The sequence below is a fragment of the Culex pipiens genome, chromosome 1 (genome assembly GCF_016801865.2).
Source record: "Culex pipiens pallens isolate TS chromosome 1, TS_CPP_V2, whole genome shotgun sequence".
Taxonomy (NCBI): domain Eukaryota; kingdom Metazoa; phylum Arthropoda; class Insecta; order Diptera; family Culicidae; genus Culex; species Culex pipiens.
This window is the reverse complement of record NC_068937.1, coordinates 54,246,732-54,256,016: the sequence shown is the minus strand read 5'-3', so window position 1 is coordinate 54,256,016 and position 9,285 is coordinate 54,246,732. Positions and strand designations below refer to the sequence as shown.

Sequence of the window (9,285 nt, the reverse complement as noted above, 5' to 3'; positions counted from 1 at the left end):
TTCGGCGAAAGCTCACTCTGCCGAGCTGTCACCCTTCGAGTGGGTGAAAGTTGCTTTGTTTTGGAATCCTTTGTAATATTGCCGAAATGCGCAACAGTTGATTTTAGTTAAGATTTGCTCGAACCTTTTTGAGATTTAGTTGTTATTAAAGGCTGAAAGCGTTAAAAGCTTTGTTCAAAATGTTTGATTAACGATTTATGGAAACATTTTTGGTTATTAATCCATGACGTGATATTTCGAGCATTCCACGGAAAATGTTCTGTTTAGATTGACAGTGCAAAAATCATTGCTAAATTGGTAAGTATTTTACTTCAAATAAACTCACCTAATTCAATTAAACGACTTGAATTATTCCCTTTAAATTTGTCTATGGTTCATTCAAGATAAGTTTAATAATTATTTTTTTATGCAAACAGGTGGTCACCACAAGTACCCACTGTCATTTTACCCACAACTAAAATAAGTTACACGCTAAAAAATAGTTACTCTTAGTTGAGGATGTCGCTCTAATAATTCGAATGAAACAAATGTTGAGGATAGGCCCCCAAAACCAAAGCTAAAAACTAACTTAATCCACCTATGTGGTTGATGCCTTCCTCACTTTTCACCAACAATGGGTTATATGAGTGGTTTGGACATATATTTCAGCTATTTTTTTGAATCCAGAAAAAAACGTACACACATATAACTTAAGTAATCATAACTCGAGACAAGGTTGCCAGATCTTCGATGTTTTGGACTCGTTGGAAAGGTTTTTCGATTACCTAACCAACGATGGGTCGGATGATGGATCCGGACATATTTTACATACATTTAAGTGAGATCCGGCTTCCAAAAAATACATAAATATTACTGAAGTGGCCATATCTCGAGACAGGGTTGCCAGATCTTCAATGTTTTGGACTCGTTGGAAAGGTTTTTCGATTACCTAACCAACGATGGGTCGGATGGTGGACCCGGACATAGTTTACATACATTTAAGTGAGATCCGGCTTTCAAAAAGTACATAAATATCACTTAAGTGGTCGTAACTCGAGACAGGGTTGCCAGATCTTCAGTGTTTTGGATTCGTTGGAAAGGTTTTTCGATTACCTAACCAACGATGGGTCGGATGGTGGATCCGGACATAGTTTACATACATTTAAGTGGGATCCGGCTTCAAAAAGTACATAAATATTACTGAAGTGGCCATATCTCGAGACAGGGTTGCCAGATCTTCAATGTTTTGGACTCGTTGGAAAGGTTTTTCGATTACCTAACCAACGATGGGTCGGATGGTGGATCCGGACATAGTTTACACACATTTAAGTGAGATCCGGCTTTCAAAAAGTACATAAATATTACTGAAGTGGCCATATCTCGAGACAGGGTTGCCAGATCTTCAATGTTTTGGACTCGTTGGAAAGGTTTTTCAATTACCTAACCAACGATGGGTCGGATGGTGGATCCGGACATAGTTTACATACATTTAAGTGGGATCCGGCTTTAAAAAAGTGCATCAATATCACTTAAGTGGACATATCTCGAGACAGGGTTGCCAGATCTTCAATGTTTTGGACTCGTTGGAAAGGTCTTTTGATAACCTAACCAACGATGGGTCGGATGGTAGACCCGGACATAGTTTACATACATTTAAGTGAGATCCGGCTTTCAAAAAGTACATAAATATTACTTAAGTGGCCATATCTCGAGACAAGGTTGCCAGATCTTCAGTGTTTTGGATTCGTTGGAAAGGTTTTTCGATTACCTAACCATCAATGGGTCGGATGGTGGATCCAGACATAGTTTACATACATTTAAGTGGGATCCGGCTTCAAAAAAGTACATCAATATCACTTAAGTGGACATATCTCGAGACATGGTTGCCAGATCTTCAATGTTTTGGACTCGTTGGAAAGGGTTTTTGATTACCTAACCAACGATGGGTCGGATGGTGGATCCGGACATAGTTTACATACATTTAAGTGAGATCCGGCTTCCAAAAAGAGCATCAATATCACTTAAGTGGCCATATCTCGAGAGAGGGTTGCCAGATCTTCAATGTTTTGGACTCGTTGGAAAGGTTTTTCGATTACCTAACCAACGATGGGTCGGATGGTGGATCCGGACATAGTTTACATACATTTAAGTGAGATCCGGCTTCCAAAAAGTGCATCAATATCACTTAAGTGGCCATATCTCGAGAGAGGGTTGCCAGATCTTCAATGTTTTGGACTCGTTGGAAAGGTTTTTCGATTACCTAACCAACGATGGGTCGGATGGTGGACCCGGACATAGTTTACATACATTTAAGTGAGATCCGGCTTTCAAAAAGTACATAAATATCACTTAAGTGGTCGTAACTCGAGACAGGGTTGCCAGATCTTCAATGTTTTGGACTCGTTGGAAAGGTTTTTTGATTACCTAACCAACGATGGGTTGGATGATGGATCCGGACATAGTTTTCATGCATTTAAGTGAGGTCCGGATAAATGTGAAAACACATTTTTAAATATAACTTTTGAACTACTTAAAGAAACTTCAAACAATTCAATAGCGATGTATGGGACCCTAAACCAAGTCGAATGCAACCAGTTTGATCAAAATCGGTCCAGCCAGTGCTGAGAAAACTTGGCAAGAATTTTGAACACATACATACATACACACACACACACATACACACACACACACAGACATTTGTTCAGTTTTCGATTCTGAGTCGATAGGTATACATGAATATAGGTCTACGAGCTGTATTTCAAAAGTTCATTTTTCGAGCAGGATTATAGCCTTACCTCAGTGAGGAAGGCAAAACTCTACACTGAAAACCCAACCATGGTAGTTGCTACCATATTGTAGGGTTAAATTGAGAACACGCACCGACGTATTTTTGCTAAAAACATTCCGTGCTTGGATTGACTGATTAACGCAGTCAGTTTTACTATGTCGAGAGCGGTATGGTAATTTTAGCCCTCGATTATGGAGAAAATGATAATGATTTCGTAATTGCTACCATGCAATTTTGTGGAAGCATGGTACATTTTACCATATTTGCGTTTACTTTCACCAAAAAGCCACAGTTAATTTAATAAGCAGCATTTTTAGCAAATGTTCTTAAAATTACCATGGTCGGGCTTTCAGTGTATTAGCCACCTACATTCGAGTAGGAGAACTTTGGTGCAAGGTTACGTTTACGTTTTTGCGCGATAAGTGCAAAGGGGAGTGAAAACTATTCTAAGATTTTTTAAAAGAAAATTGATCTTTTGGAATAAAATAAAGTTAACAGGAGGTAAGAAATAGAAAGTTCTATCGACTGACTTTTTAATTTTTTTTGCTAAGTTGCCTTTTTCATTGAAAATTCTGAGATCCGGATTAAAAACGCGAGAATGAGGTTAGATTGCTAATTTTGAAAATCATTCCAATTATCATTTTTCAAGCAGAGCTTTGCTTTTATAATAGAAGCGACTTTAAAAAATATTTGTCCACTTGAATAATCTACATTCTCAATTGATTAATTAGGTTTTGGTTGATTAAAACATTCCCTTATTTTGAATCAGATAATAAACAAGTTAAATCGGCCATCACAAAAATATTTTCGTTTAAATCATTTAAGCTATTTTTTTCTTACCTGAAAATGGTATAATTGGCTATTAATGTCGATTTTATGATAAAATAAAACAATTTCAAATTTCAAACCAATTAACTCGCTGTAGGTTATAATGAAAACATCACCCCAAGTTTCAGCGCCCTCTACTGGGGGGTAATTTTGACGTTTGATTGCACGCAAAACGGAATTTAGGTATAAATTCCTATTTTTTAGGTATAATCGAACTTGACTGCAATAAGGTATTTTATTACTAATCGGCTATTAGTAATAAAATTACTAATAGCGTTTTAGTACGAGAATTCCTATATTTTAGGTATAATTGAAGAACCAAAATACCTAAATTTTAGGTATTTTCTGGAAAAGTGAGGGAACCAAAATTACTAATATTTAGGTATAATCCAAGATGGCGGACCATGATTATTACTTATTTCTAGGCATAAAAACCTAAATTTGAGGTATTTTCTGGTAAAGTGAGGGATCCAAAATTACTAATATTTAGGTACAATGGCGGACCATGGCGAACCATGATTATTCCTCATTTTTAGGTATAAATACCTAAATTTGAGATATATTCTAGAAAAGTGAGGGATCCAAAGTTACTGAATTTCAGGTATAATCAAAGATGGCGGATCACGATTATTCCTAATTTTTAGGTATAAATACCTAAATTTGAGATATTTTCTGGAAAAGTGAGGGATCCAAAATTACTGCTATTCAGGTATAATCAAATATGGCGGACTACGATTATTCCTAATTTTTAGGTATAAATACCTAAATTTGAGATATTTTCTGGAAAAGTGAGGGATTCAAAATTACTGATATTCAGGTATAATCAAAGATGACGGACCACGATTATTCCTAATTTCTAGGTATAAATACCTAAATTTGAGATATTTTCTGGAAAAGTGTGGGATCTAAAGTTACTGATATTCAGGTATAATCCAAGATGGCGGGCCACAATTATTCCTAATTTTTAGGTATAAATACCTAAATTTGAGGTATTTTCAGGTTCAAAGATCAAATTAGGTATTATCCAAGAGATATGCAGACAGCAGAAAACAATGGTTCAATATCTTTATTTACAAAAAAACACAACGATTTCATAAATTTTCTTACTTAAAAATAAATATTCAAGTTTATATTATATTTTCTTTCCTATGCTAATGCTTATTTTAATTTTGACAAAGAACTTTGTCCTAAGGGCTCTATTCTGGTGAGGTGTCAATCCAGAAAAACGAAAAATGTCGCGCGTTACGAAAATGTTGCATGATTGGTACTGGAGAAGGGGTCTGCAACGCAACAAGGAACCGTTGCGTGGAATTTTCCACACAGTTGCAACAATAAGCGAATGATGAGGTATGGGATAACCGGCGCATAGAGGCGGAGCATCCGTCACCATTTCGAGCCAATATAAACCCCGCTCGATCAGCCCAGGAAAATCATTCTATCACTGGACGCCGAGAAGTAAACAACAACCTGGACCTGGAAGCAGATGGCCTGGAGGCCCAGAAGCAGTTGGCCGAAAAGCAGCTGGCCTGGAGCAAGGAGCAGCCCAAGCGGAGGCAGGTCAGCCGGAATATTCTGGCCACAAGACCCGGAGTGGCCAGAACCCTCAGGGGTGTTCCGATGGAAGGCCATACGAGACTGGACAATATGGGTATCAAATTTCTTGGATTTTGATACTGTTGATGAAAATGGCCATTTTGACAGTATTGTCCACAACCTGGAGTGGCCGATGCCCTCAGGGAGGTTCTCCCGGGAGGACATTTACCGAACCATAAGATTTTGGGCAATATGGGTATCAAACTTCTTGGTTTTTGGTACTGGTAATTACAATGGCCATTTTGACAGTATTGGCCACAACCTGGAGTGGCCGGTGCCCTCAGGGAGGTCCTCCGGGGAGGACATTTACCGAACCAAAAGATTTTCGGCAATATGGGTATCAAACTTCTTAGTTTTTGGTACTGGTAATTACAATGGCCATTTTGACAGTATTGGCCACAACCTGGATTGGCCGGTGCCCTCAGGGAGGTTCTCCGGAGAGGACATTTACCGAACCATAAGATTTTGGGCAATATGGGTATCAAAATTCATGGTTTTCAATACTGGTAATGAAAATTTTCGCTGTGAAAAGAAATGATTAATTAAATTGCACAAATGGCGCGAAATGGAATTTTATAGTTTGAAAAGAATAACTTTTCCATTTCGCGCCATTTGCGCAATTTAATCAATAATTTCTTTTCACACCACAATTTTCCTTCGCGAGCAGCTGACCGCCATTTTGTTTTGGGGTGCCGCTCTTGCAGAGCAAACTTCATCGCGCCATGTGCTCTCCCTCTCTCACACACACACACGCGCAATAGCAAACGATAATTGCGCGACCGACGCCCTCTTGCTGGGTCGAGTTTCAGTTGCGATTGATAAGTTGGACGAACAACATCGAAGAGGACGAAACGGCCAGCACGTTTGGACGAAATCCGATGGAGAGAACCATTTCCGTGGAGGATTTGATTGGCTGCCAGAAATCCGTGACCAACGTGACCGTTTGGACTCCCTGTTCAACTTTCGTTGGGTTTGGTCGTCTTTCGAGCTAGCTTAGCGCGTTTTTGACGGTGTTTTTTTAACTTTCGCCGACGGCCATGGCGGCGGCCGCGACGGTGGAGAGTGAGTGGACGGAGCACAGGGCTGAGAATGGAAGGACGTTCTACTGGAACGCGGCCTTGAGGAAAAGTGTGTGGGAGAAACCGGACGGGTTTCAACCCAAGACGCAGGCGGCGACGGGCATGGAGGTGGAAGACTCCGAAGGAGGTGGAGAGGACGGGGGCGAATTTCGTCCCGTGGTCAAGGTTCGCCGCAGGAAGGCTAAGGAGGAGATCAACGTCGGCGATGGCGGCACCGACGGCGATGTGGAGAAACTGCTCAGCAACAACAAGTTCAGCCCGCTAGCGGAGGAGAGCAACAACAACAACAATGCGAACCCAGCAGTAGAAAAAACCACCCCCGTGGTACCAGCAACCGGCAAGTCGGCCGGGGAGAAGAAGCAGCCGCCGCTGGTGGTGAAAGAAACGAGTTTCGTCCGCCTTGCGAAGGTGATGTCGACATGTGATGTCCAGCCGGAACACAAACTGACGCGGTACGGCACAAAAATTACGTGCTTCTCGAGCGACGACTTCGACACGGTGCAAGCCCACCTGAAGAAGAACAAGGTGCAGTTCTACACGCACGGAAAGCGCAGTGCGAGACCGCACCGGGTAGTAATGCGAGGTCTCCCGAACGTGGAACCGGATTACATCAAGGAGCTGCTCAAGACGGAACATCAGCTGGACGTCTTGGCAGTACACGCCATCAGGCGGAAGCAGCAGCTTCCCGCCATCGATGAGACGCCTTTCATCGTGCTCTTCCCCAAGGGGCACACCAGTATCAAGGAGTTGAGTAGCAAGGTGAAGAAAGTGGGACCAGTCGTCATCCGGTGGGTGGCCTACCACAACAAAGAACCGCACGTGACCCAGTGCAAGAACTGCTTGCAGTTCGGTCACGGAACCAGTAACTGCCATCTCAAGCCCAGGTGCAGCAGCTGTGGGGGTCTCCACAACACAGAAAAGTGCAAAGCAGAAGAAACGCAAGCCAAGAAGTGTGTCAACTGTTCTGGATCCCACGAGGGTCTGGACCGCAGCTGTCCCAAACGTGCGCAGTTCATCCAGTCGAGGCAGCAGGCGTCCAAGTCGAAGCCGCCAGCATGGAAGAAGGACAAACAGACTCCTGCAGGAGCCGTGTTTACCGCGGCGGATTTTCCTCCGCTACCTGGAGCGGTACCGGAAGATAAACATTAGGGTGTTTCATCCAAATCCAAAAGTTCTCAGAATCAGGCAAACCGAGGTTCCGCTAGTAGAGGGTACCCATAGGGACTCTCATGCCAAATATCAGCCCATTTGGTTGAGAATTGGCCTGTCCCCAGCGGTTTAAAGTTTACGTGTAAATCACTATGGGATTTTTATGCTTTTCGTTCAATCGATCCTACAGGTCAGGGGACAACATGGATTCAGTCGGAATAAAGACAGGTGTGTAGGGGATGGTCCAATGAACAAATTCCAGAAGGAATTAGGGTTGTCCATTCTGTCCCCAAGGTGCGCATTGGATCGACGTCCGGTGTCTCCAGAATCAACAATGCACCCTTCAAAAGTACGCATTGTCCTTAGTATGCTATGACGACTAGGTGAAAATTACGACGCCCCATATCAGACGGTGAACACGTGGCAGAGCATACACTCAAGTTTTGGCTCAGAAACATTCTTTAAAGGAATAAAATTATAATTATTGATGTTCCTGTAACAATTTTAACTATTCTAAATAATGTAACATGATGATTTTGTAATAATAATGCAATCGATGCTTCTCCACGTGTTCACCGTCTGATATGGGACGTCTTAATTTTCCCCTAGCCGTCATAGCATACTAAGGACAATGCGTACTTTTGAAGGGTGAATCGTTGATTCTGGAGACACCGGACGTCGATCCAATGCGCACCTTGGGGACAGAATGGACAACCCTAATTCCTTCTGGAATTTGTTCATTGGACCATCCCCTACACACCTGTCTTTATTCCGACTGAATCCATGTTGTCCCCTGACCTGTAGGATCGATTGAACGAAAAGCATAAAAATCCCATAGTGATTTACACGTAAACTTTAAACCGCTGGGGACAGGCCAATTCTCAACCAAATGGGCTGATATTTGGCATGAGAGTCCCTATGGGTACCCTCTACTAGGGGAACCTCGGTTTGCCTGATTCTGAGAACTTTTGGTTTCGGATGAAACACCCTAATAAACATCCTCGTCCCGCAGGAAGAAGTCAAGGAAATACTGGCGCCGGCGCCGGTGCAACCCCGAAGGAGCAACCAGATGAACGGAAGCTGTACAGCGAGTCGGAGCTGTGGACCATTTACCGAGAATACAGAGTTCGCTTGAGCCAGTGCAAGACACCCGAGGAACAGATTGACGTGATCGCACACTTGCTGACACATGGCACGAGAAAATGATCATCTTGTTCAATTACGGTTTTTTTTATTTTATTATTTATTATTTTGTGTACTATTGATCCTCGGTCCTAACCTGGTCACAGCACCTAAAAGGACCTAATAAAAATAAGTTGTGAAGAAAAAAAAAAAAACCTGACCGTTTCGGATCAAACCCCCAAGGAGAGGATCATTTCCGTGGAAGATTTGATTGGCTGCCAGAAGTGCGTGGCCAATGGACCGTTCCAGATCAGCACCACCAAAAAAAACCCAAAAAACCAAACAGTCTTTTTCAAGACTCACGAATACTCACAAAAGAGTTATTCTTTTCAAATCAAAAAATTCCATTTCGCGCCATTTGCGCAATTTATTCAATCATTTCTTTTCACAGCAAAATTTTTCTTCACGAGCAGCTGACCGCCATTTTGTTTTGGGGTGCCGCTCTTGCAGAGCAAAATTCATCGCGCCATGTGCTCTCCCTCTCTCTCACACACACACGCGCAATAGCAAACGATAATTGCGCGACCGACGCCCTCTTGCCGGGTCGAGGTTCAGTTGCGATTGATAATTTGGACGCAAAACATCGACGAGGACGAAACGGCCGGCACGATTAGACAAAATCCGACGGAGAGGACCATTTCCGTGGAGGATTTGATTGGCTGCCAAAAGTCCGTGGCCAACGGACCG

At 42.3% G+C, this 9,285-nt stretch overlaps 1 protein-coding gene across 1 annotated transcript in view; it reads left to right on the top strand.

Moving 5' to 3' along the window:
• The first annotated feature begins 38 nt into the window (after window positions 1-38).
• The window catches only part of LOC120412864 (uncharacterized), a 43,113-nt gene continuing 33,866 nt past the window's right edge, over window positions 39-9,285 (top strand). The window contains exon 1 of the mRNA XM_039573492.2: window positions 39-297. The gene's annotated coding sequence lies outside the window, so the exon portion shown is untranslated. The remainder of the gene's footprint in view (window positions 298-9,285) is intronic.